Genomic DNA, 10,525 nt, shown 5'->3' with positions numbered 1-10,525 from the left:
GAGACTAGGCGGGCCTTACACCATCCTGTAAATCTAGATAATTTCCTGTTGCTGGCTAGAATATATTATGCAAAGACTGCTTACAAAAAAAACAACCACTAGAGGGCAGTAGAAAAGCTAATGTACATCAATACTATTGTCTATGCTAAGATGCAATGAAGGCAGCACACTTATTATGTCTACATGTTTAGATTTAGGTACATGTGGATGTGTCAAGTGTTGTAACTGTCATGGAATACAGTAGGACTTTAGTTGCAGTTGTTTAAATAGGCCCACAAATCAGACTTTTGAAGTACAGCAAATAGACCTGGAGAAAGAGATGGTGGGATACAGTAAGGACAAACTAATGAGATTCTTAGATGATGGTTACAATAGGGCTGACTGGATTAAAAATAATTTAAACATCTCAACATTCTCAATACTTCTTTTTCTTCTTTAGTCAAATAAAACCTGAAAAAGGTTAAAAAAAAGCACAAAGACAATTCAAATTTGTGTTAGGATGACCATAATGTAATGAATGTTTTCCTTAGAATGATGGTCATCACAGATGTTGCCACAAATTTTTGTGAAATTGGTGGTGGATGAATGCAGTCGGTCAGGAGTAAAGCCTCTATTTCTTTTCTTTTAGGAATGAGTTGCTACAAAGGCCATACCTTCAGGCAGCACAGTTGGTTCAGTCGTTAGCACTCTGGCTTTGCAGCACTAGGTCACAGGTTTAAATGCGGGCCAGAACCTGCAAGGAGTTTGTATGTTCTCCCTGTGTCTCTGCGGGTATCCTCTGGGTACTCTGTTTTTTCCCCACATCTCAGGTTACTAGCTTTCCTTTAAAAATTGTCTAAAAATTGTCTTTTGACTATAGACTTTGTAAAGCACTGCATAGTATGTAGGTGCTATATAAATATTGGATAATAATATTAGAGCGATTACATTTTCTATCTCGTGGAATGATCATATGCACTTATTTTCAGACCATTACTCAGCCCAACATTCTCAACTGATCCACAAATCAATCACATTGATTGCATTGTGCTGCCAGCCTTAGTTTTATTGTAGATGGGGTTTCACAGCTGTAACTGCATTTAGCAAAATCTCCAGAAGGGGGCAGGCTATAGCAGGATGATGTTACTGAAGGAAATAATTTGATATTTATTGAACAGGACAGTGATCTGTAAACCTATAGCATGCAATAGAATGTTGTGTTGATCAGAGCAATGAGATGCTTGCTTGTTTGCTATTGGCTGTTGGCATTATATAAATGCTGTTTATTATTATTATTATTATTATTATTAATATTAATAATATTAATAACTTGATAAAACTTGAGAATGCAAAGGATACCCTGCTGACACTGAAAAGCTGGTTGTCATGGATATTCTCTATCTTTGCTGACCCTGAACTAGCAGCAGCTCAGATTTTGCTTTCTGATTCACTGCATTCTTCTCCTAGGTAGGTACCTCAGCTAGCAATTTTAGAAGGTTAGCGTTTTAGAAGTTAACTAGCCAACGTATTTCTGTCATGGCAAGTTCTTTAAAAAATTTTATTGTAATAGGTTTATTACATTTAATTTCAAAAGCTGACTTCCAGACGTAAGTGATACACTTCAACCATATTTTTAATTGGTTGGTTTATTGTTATTTTAATAATCTTACTCAGCTTACTCAAGCCCAATTTAACTTTACTTTTAAATTAGCCAAAGCTAGCCGAATGCCTATATCAAAGGTGTTCAAGTCTTGATGATAATTTGTTCGCTTTGTAAATCAGCCACATTCAGGGAGGAAAATCTGTCCCCTATCAGCATGCTGCAGAGAAAACTTCTTCTATCTGTCTGAGCGGTTTTATAAATGTTCCCTCCCCCACTTAGACACAATTCTGAGCTCTCCAATCAGCAGAGAGCATTAGTATTGTTGATTGGAGAGTTTTAGCTGGGGATCAGCTGGGGCGTGTTTGAAAGTTGCAAAGCTGCTCTTACATAAGAAAATGTCAGTTGCAAATGAGATTTATTCACCCATTTACTCAGAGAAATATGAAGGGTGTATTATGAGCTTCCTCTTTATATATAAGAATAATATATATATATATATTTACATGGCAGTGTTTCTCAGCCTTTTTACATGGGAGAACACTATAAAATACCTTTCAGGTCAGGGAACCCCTACTATAATCACTATATCCACAGCTCACAGCACATTAGTGTGGTGGTCGGTAGGAAGGATGCTTTCTACATTGTTGCCCAGTCGGAGGAATATCACCCTAAAGCTACGTACACACGTCAGATTTTTATCGCCCGATAATCGGCATCGGCCAATTATCGGGCGAAAATCTGCCGTGTGTACAGTCGGTGTCGTCCATCGTCCGGACGACCGACCTGCCGGATCCACGGACGATGGACGACAGCCGATCCTAATGAAAGGGAAGGGGAGAGCCTCCCCTCTCCATAGAGCATGAACGGTGCTGTATGTACAGCACCGTTCATGCATCGTGCACTCCCTTGTCGTTGGAAAGGATCGTGAAAGATCCTTTCCAACGACAAAAATTGGAAGTGTGTACGCAGCTTTACTGAGAGCAAAAAAAGATAATGGGTATTAGTTAAACTGACCTGAGAGTCACAAACTTCTGATTGCTCAAGGAATGCTTAGCCAACTCTGGTGGAACCCTAGAAATCATGGTTGAGAAACACTGTTCTAAAGTAAATCTGTGGCCATTTCACTCGCAAAAACTGCTGGCAGCATGGCATTCCAGCACTTCCTGTGATTTCTACTCCCATTACCCCTTGCCTTGAATTGGTCATAAAATGCAAACTCTTCATAACACTCAGTAAGAGAACATTCATGATAGGAAGCAAAGCTGAATGCTTGATTTTAGCAGGTCATGTTGCCAAAAGCAAAATGTCACTTTTTGGAACTGTGCCAACATCTACCAAAATCGTGTGCAACAACATGTTTGTAAAAAGTTCTGACCTCATTCATTCACTTGAATAGAAAACGCTGGGATTCCATCCATCTCTACATTGGACAGTGAGGATGTCTATCATATTTGTAAACCAATAGGGAAGAGAGGATAGTGTAGAGTACACAAATTTTATAAAAGATCAGGTCATCTGTTTCCTAACTAGAATTTTGCAGCTATCCATCCATCTATACATTGTCATGAGACACTGTCATGCTGACAAGTGTTCCAGTGGCTTGAGCATGGAACAGTTACAGATTCTAACTCATAAGGGGAAAATCCTTATGAATTATTCTCTGTGTAACATACTGTTGGTAATGCTACTGAACCACTGTGTATAACAATAAAAAAAATTGAAATCAGTTTAATCACTGCTCTGGAAATGTAACCTGCTGAGATAAGCAGGGGGGAATGACAGGTATGTGATTTTCAGGGCATATTGAATTTCCTGGATGCAGCCACCAGCAACTAGAAACAGGAAAACCCAGTAGAACGTGTTACACTGCAAAATTCCATGTACTACCTAGATCTAGCTCATATTTGTGTACTTTAGTCATATGACCTGTATTTATTGTACAATCGTTTTAGCATCTATCACAGGAAATAAGGAAGAACTTGGAGAGGCAGCCTTGTCACTAGTTTTATCCAGTCTATTGAGCGGACTGATGATATCACCTGAGTTCAGCTTACTTTATGACAACTGTAATCCAATTAAAAAAAAAATTTTGGTTTGGAATAAAATATTAGGCATAAACTTGAGCTGCTTCTGGATGTCTGACAATTCTAGGTTTACAAAAGATGAACCCTTCGTTATGGTCGACTGAGCCCTTGGTCTAAGAATTTGTAGTTACATCATATCAGTAACTGTATATGTAATGTTGTCTAAGGCATAGAAAGACATGTAGTTGAATATATTTCAATGATATGTTTTCACTGTTTATCATTATGCAATGTTGATTTGTACTCTGTTATATCTTTCTATGGTATAGTAATATGTACAAAATGATGTTTTTTCTATTTTATAATCAGCATTAAAGCATGCCTAAACTCAGAAATGAAAAAAAAAGCAGCACCTAGGCGATCGAGATCGAATGGGTCCTGGGAGGCTCTTGGGTAGCACGCATTTACAGGGAGATCGGCAAGTTTTTTTTCCATCCTACGTCATCCGATCTTACGCCTGGGTAAGGTGAGGTAGGAAGAAGAACCAGGATGAAGAGGAGAAGATGGCGGGACCCAATGCAAGACACCTCCAGATGCATCGGCCAGTCCTGCAGGATTGAATGTAAGTGAATTTTTTTTTTTAGGCTCTTTTTAGTTTAGTTTCTCTTTAAGCATTATCAGGGTGGTACTTAACTGCTCACTGCCACCCCCAGTTTGTTCTCTATTAGATTGCTACTACAAGTAGTATCTTCCCCAAGGCAGCGGTTCACTGCAACCTCACTGACATTCTGAACATAGCCTAAAGCTTCTTCTTCCACAAGGTTGACCCAATGGTAAGGTTCACTTTGAGAATCAATTTTAGGAAAAGGTTAGGAAAAAGTTATAGTTGCCCAGCATGACCGAGGGCTAGGGATTCAGGCAAGGAAGGGGTTAAGTAGAGAATGAAGAGAGAGGAAGGGTGAAGTAGGCTTTGGGGAAGTATACATGTATGGAGGGGATTATTTGCCTGACCAGGAAAATTGCCAAGCACTGCCCAATAAGCTAAAAATGTACTTTTCTCCTGACAAAAAAATGAAGCAAAAAAGTGTGCTGACTCATGACTGGCATTTATTTTAAATCACCTCTTTTGTAATTTCACCAGATACAGGAACATGCCTTTATTGATTTGAACTTTTTTCTTTACATGTTAAAGTGTGTTGGAGTTTTCATGTTATTTTAATGATACAGTTTATTTTAAACCTTTAAACGTCATTTTTTGCCTTAGCTAAAATGCAAAAAGCTAAAACGCAAAAAAAAAAAAAAAAAGAGGTAAAGCTACTGAATTTTCCTTCATTTAGCTGCTTTGCTAAACTAGAATGTTGGTGTTTTCGATGGAAAGGTTAGAATAGGTTTGGATGAAGTAGTAGAAGTGCTAAATTGTAAAATGATCTGCTTTATGAATTTGGACAACCTTTCTGAATAGCAGAAAGATATATGGTCAGGTATGTAAATGGTTTTAAATATGAATGAATGGAATAAATATATTTAGAAAGTTCTTTGTTGTGTAGCTACACAATGCAATATATGCTTTACAAACTAAAATAGTAGTACTAACAATTTACAACACATGTAAATAGCTGAATCCATAGAGTCTGACTTATGTTGTTTGAAATACAGAGATTGGACATAAATGGTATTCTTTTGTGCATTGAAATTTTCATTTTCGTAGTAACTATATAGATGGCAATGCAGTCATAATCTTCAGCATCCCTAAAAAATACTCAGATATTTGAGTATGGCAGGGCTTTACTGACCAGCCTTTTATTACATGCATGTGCAAAACTACTAACATTCACCATCCAGGATATGCTGCAGTAATTGTTAAAGTGTACTGAACTGATGGACAGGGCTATTACTAATAAACCATTACTTATAAAATAAGTTGAATATGAATATACATTTGTCTAGCTTCAGACATCAACCAGGGCAGTAACCACAGTCAATGACACATGTTAGGCATTATATACCTAACAACTACCTGTTCATAGTTGTGATCACACCTTCTGGCAGGGGAAAGTCTTGCAGCAACAATTTCCTTTGTGGCTCAAATGCTCTCAACAAACACAAAAGAATCCAATGTTGGAAGATGTGTATAACAATATGCAATGCTATTTAGGAACACATTAATTTCACCATGACCACCAATTCTTAGCACACTTTGCATAGTGCACTTTTTTTAACTCACAAAAAGCTTTCTTTACTATGAAGGGACCAGATGATTTTGTATGTCTCCCATTGGTAAAGTTTCCAATACTTCTGTGGGTGGACATTACTAAAGATTTTTACATTAGATTTAGCAATATACTACTAGTAGATTATAGGATTATAGCACTGACAATAATCTTTACCTTGGGTGCTTATATCAGCCTTAAACTAGGTTACAGAGAAAAGCAAACACATATGGCTGGGGTAATTTCACTATCTGGTAATTCAAGGATTAGAAAAGAAGCTTGGTTGGTTATACTATGAACTTAATTACATTGCAAATAAGGTGATGGGGTATTGTTATCTGTAATGACTACTTTAAAAACAGCTTGAGTAAGCAGGGTCAAAGATAAACAAAGCCACCATTCACATTAAGCCATAGCTTTCAACTGTCATTATTCTGGATTGGCTGTCATTGTTTTGGAGACAAGTCACTCTGCTGCTCTTTTCTTTACAAATGCCCATGTTAAAAATGATGCACACATTTCTTAATAAATATATTGTTTACCTACCTGAAGTGCTTTTATTGCTCTTGACTTTGGCAAGTCCACAATATAAATGATTGTGTAATTTTCCAAACACTGGTTTAAAAGTAATGCCAAAGAAGCTAGTCAAATGTTTGTTTTAAATTTCTAACTTTCAAAACCCTTATAGGGTTTAATTTCTTTGGGCAAAACCTATTAAAACAAATGTGTGTTTAAATGATATTTTTGTAACTGACAGTAGCTATAAATGCAGAAAAGAATGGAGAGTATTTATCAATGTTGTTGCATAGCATGACAGTGCTAAAAAGTGAGGATGAAAGCACTAAAGAGATAAATATATTATAGGATTGTAGGTTGCTTCATAAATCTCCGCCCATCACTGCTCTAAAACCTGTCCCTGACCACTTCATAATTGTACATGTATGCTTAGAGCAAAATCTTGTTGCCAACTTTTGAAAACCTGCTTCAGTTGGTTGCCGAGTACTCATGCACAGGGGTTGCAAACATGGAAAAAAGAAATGTATGCTAAATGTAGCCTAATTTGTGTTTTTTTTTCTTGATGAAATAACAACAATTGTTAAGCCAAGAGCATGTCTTTTGTTTAAACATGGTGTCCTTCTTTACTCCTTTGAAAGCTGAAAAATAGAGTATACTATGGGGTCTGGTAAATGTGTTCACCAAAGATGTACACAACATTTACCTTGGAATTTGTATTTGTTCCAGTTGGAAAAATGTCTGAAATCTGGATGAACACTGTGAGATTGTGGTTAAACATTTAGAGGTAGACTGTTCACTGCATCATTTTGTAATAGGGTGGTTAGATATTGGTTGGACTGTCCAACTACTTTCCAATCTACCAAATATATAAAACAATTTTCAGTTTCCGAGGTTTTATTCAACCAGGAAAAAGGGATGAAGAGCTGGAATCTATTCAGCCTGCAGGAGCAAAAAGTAAAACTTTAGTACCTGGCCCACGTACAAATAATTTATACCTGTTCCATCCTGTTTAGAGACGACAAAACTGACTTTTTATGCCTTGCATATAGGCTTAGTATTGTCACCCTATAACACATTCACTACCACAATGTGTAATTACATTCCTGTTAATGGAAAGTGATCTAACATTTTAAGTAATAAAGATGTTATAGGGGACATCCTAATTGCCATGATTGGCAAGCATGGGTAGCACAAATCAACATCATATGCACCTGCAATGAAAGCAACGTTAGGGCTGGCTCTTATACCAAAGGAATAAAAAAAAAGGTTGTCAAACAAGGTATGTTTAAAAGGATTTAACAGATTATACATCTCCAGTAGAGACATGTAAAGGATGAGAGCCAAGAGATTGCTTTAAATACGGGATAATCCCGTTGGAAAGAATATGAGTAGAGGGAGGGGTATGCATCTGGGTCACACTCAAGGCTATCAATCAGGAAGAAGCAGTGAACGGTTTACATGAGCAAGTGATACAAATTCCGCCACAAAAAGTGTTGCAAATAAACATTAAATAAGATATAACATGAAAATAGAACAAAACTCTCATTCTGTGCCAATAATCATTGTTGCTATAATAACTGTGCTCAGCTTTACTTTAATTGGAAATCCTGGCACAATTAATCTTAAAGAATGAGTAGTGACTGAAATCTTTCATTGATGTTCCTTTCTTGCTGTCCTGGTGACCACACAGAAAATGAATGCAAGTTTTCCAAGCAGGGGCACACACACAAAAAAAAAACCCAAACAAAGGTTCTAACACTTGCCCTCATAAAAAGGTGCTTTAATGTTACTTACACATTATTATCCTGGTGATCACACAGGAACTGACAGGAAAGAGCCAAAGAGTGTACCCCGACAAATAGTGTTACCATCCTATAGTTTAAATCTTGCACAGCTGTGCAGGTTCTGGTGCTGAAATTCTTAATCTAATTTCACTGCGCACTATGAATGTTTCACATTGTGCATTGGAAACTGTAGCAAGTCATTTAGAAAGGGTATTTTGGCCAACAGTTTAAAAGGTATAAATTGGGAAGACAGCAAATTATATATTGGCATAGCTACCTGCTGATTTTGTAAAATGTTTGTTTCACAGGCCAGATTTCCTTTTGGACATTCACAGCTGGCTTGTGTGTGAAATGAATGGAAGATCCTGACGGAGGCTTGCTGTATGCAAAAGTTCCTTGGTACAGAGACAGCAGACAAACTTTCTGTTTATATTTGCAGATCATTTTTCCCCACAATGGCAAGTCCATACCTCTTCTTTGTAAATATGCAATCTTTTCTGTAAACTCATCGTTCCTTAGTGTACACAGTCCTGAAGCACAACTGAAGATTAAACAGTAATGGGTGTGCATGCACAGCACAACCACCTTCAAAACACTGGGCCTAATTTATTAAAGCTCCTCAAAAACAGAGAGGATATACTATCATGGGAGAACCTGGAACCTGTGTTATCCAGCAAACCTGGAATGGATCTGGTCCAGGATTAAAAACATTTACCAACTAATAGCAAATATTTTTTTAGAAATCAATTCTAGGTTTGCTGGATCACACAGGCTCTCCTGTGATAGTCCATCTTCTACCATTTTGGAGAGTTTTAATAAAATCAGGCTTATGGAATCTACAGTTTGCTGCGGAGTAATTTCTTAGTCAAGGACCCATTTACACCATCATGTTCTGGTGCATTACATATATTAGGCATGTGTTGCCATATATTATGTCACTCATTTGAATGGGCTGTCCAACACACTTGAACACATAAAAGGTGCAGGTACTATTTTTAGCAATGCAGCACACCATGTCAGGTAATTGGGAAAACAAGTGCTTTGGGGTTCCAGAAAAAATATTGGGCCATGTATACTGTGTTCTATTTTTTGGTACCAGTACCAGTCACACACAGTGCTATTATTTTCTGTGCTTTACATGTAACCTATTTATTTAGCTACTGTTATATATTATTTATGTATTGAGTATTTTCTAATAAATAACTGCTATGGCTATTAAATCAACTCATATGTGGTCTGTTATATTATGGAAAATGGGTTATAGTTGGAGTGAGGTGTGATTTAGCAGTCAAGTTCTGATATACCATCATGTTTTTAGTCCAATTTCCTTTTTGTGGTTTCAGCTTTTTCCTTATTTATTACATAATACACAAGGTACTAAGTGAAAAAGGAAAGTGTCAACAAAGGACATCATAACAAGTTCAGTCTTTAAATAACTTTTCTAGCATGTGGAAAATATGGCATGACTGGTATCTCAACAAGTAATTCTACTGTCATGTGAGCATGCAAGTTGGAAGAGTAGGAAGTACATTAACAAAACGTATATTAATAGTTCATGTATTTCTTAAAGTTAATACAATAGAGACTGCTGCAGTTATGTATTCTTTTAAAATCAGTTTATGCATTTTTAATTGCAACCAGTTAAAGTACTTGGCTACACTTCAGCCTCTTGTAATCTTCTGTACAGCAGAACTACAGAGAGAAAAGAGCCAACACTTTGGGCCTGATTTATAGAAGTTTCCCAAGGCTGGAGAGGATTCACTTTCATTAGTGAAGTTTGGTGATAGTCATTTGTTTCGTCATTATTCATTAGCAAATGTTTTCAATCCTGGACCAGATCCATTCCAGGTTTGCTGGATCACCCAGCTTCACTGATGAAAGTAGTTCTTCTCCAGCCTTGGAAAGCTTTAATAAATCAGGCCTGTTGAGTCAAAGACGTATGCTGCATGCACAAGGGCTAACAATAGACCTTTTGACCGGTGGGCAGAGCAGAGGGATGAGCTCCTGTGTCAGGTGCTATTCCTTCAATGTCTGGTTGTCTAATAACCTAGCTATGTTGTCTGGCAGAGATGTGTCAATGTCAGGATAGGATGTGATTTTAACTGTTTATCTGTAGCTGCAAAACAAATTAACTAAGTTTCCTTGGTAGTAGGGAAAGAAGAAAATGAATGTAAGATTTTTTATTTTATGTGTGTGCATGTCCTGGGCCTGGTTTCTCCCACTATTTTTGTTCTGGTGACTGTTATAACTGAGACACAAAAAAAGATGTACCATTCAAATGTTGGAGCTGTCACAGAGAGGTGGAATTAGGAACATGCTGTGCATTCTCTGCAATAAAATAAACTTACATGCCATTCACAATTATTTAACCCACCTCTGCACACTTCTATCCTGACATATACAACCTCT

General features: G+C 37.1%; 1 long non-coding RNA gene across 1 annotated transcript in view; it reads left to right on the top strand.

Moving 5' to 3' along the window:
- Positions 1–9,340, top strand: part of LOC140343997 (uncharacterized) — a 37,316-nt gene extending 27,976 nt beyond the window's left edge. Inside the window, exons 3-4 of the long non-coding RNA XR_011923440.1 lie at positions 3,976–4,228; positions 8,425–9,340. This is a non-coding gene — a long non-coding RNA (uncharacterized lncRNA). The remainder of the gene's footprint in view (positions 1–3,975; positions 4,229–8,424) is intronic.
- The last annotated feature ends 1,185 nt before the right edge of the window (positions 9,341–10,525 follow it).

This window comes from Pyxicephalus adspersus, chromosome Z (genome assembly GCF_032062135.1).
Source record: "Pyxicephalus adspersus chromosome Z, UCB_Pads_2.0, whole genome shotgun sequence".
NCBI classification, from domain to species: Eukaryota; Metazoa; Chordata; class Amphibia; order Anura; family Pyxicephalidae; genus Pyxicephalus; species Pyxicephalus adspersus.
The sequence above is the reverse complement of the archived record's forward strand: the minus strand, read 5'-3'. Positions and strand labels throughout refer to the sequence as shown.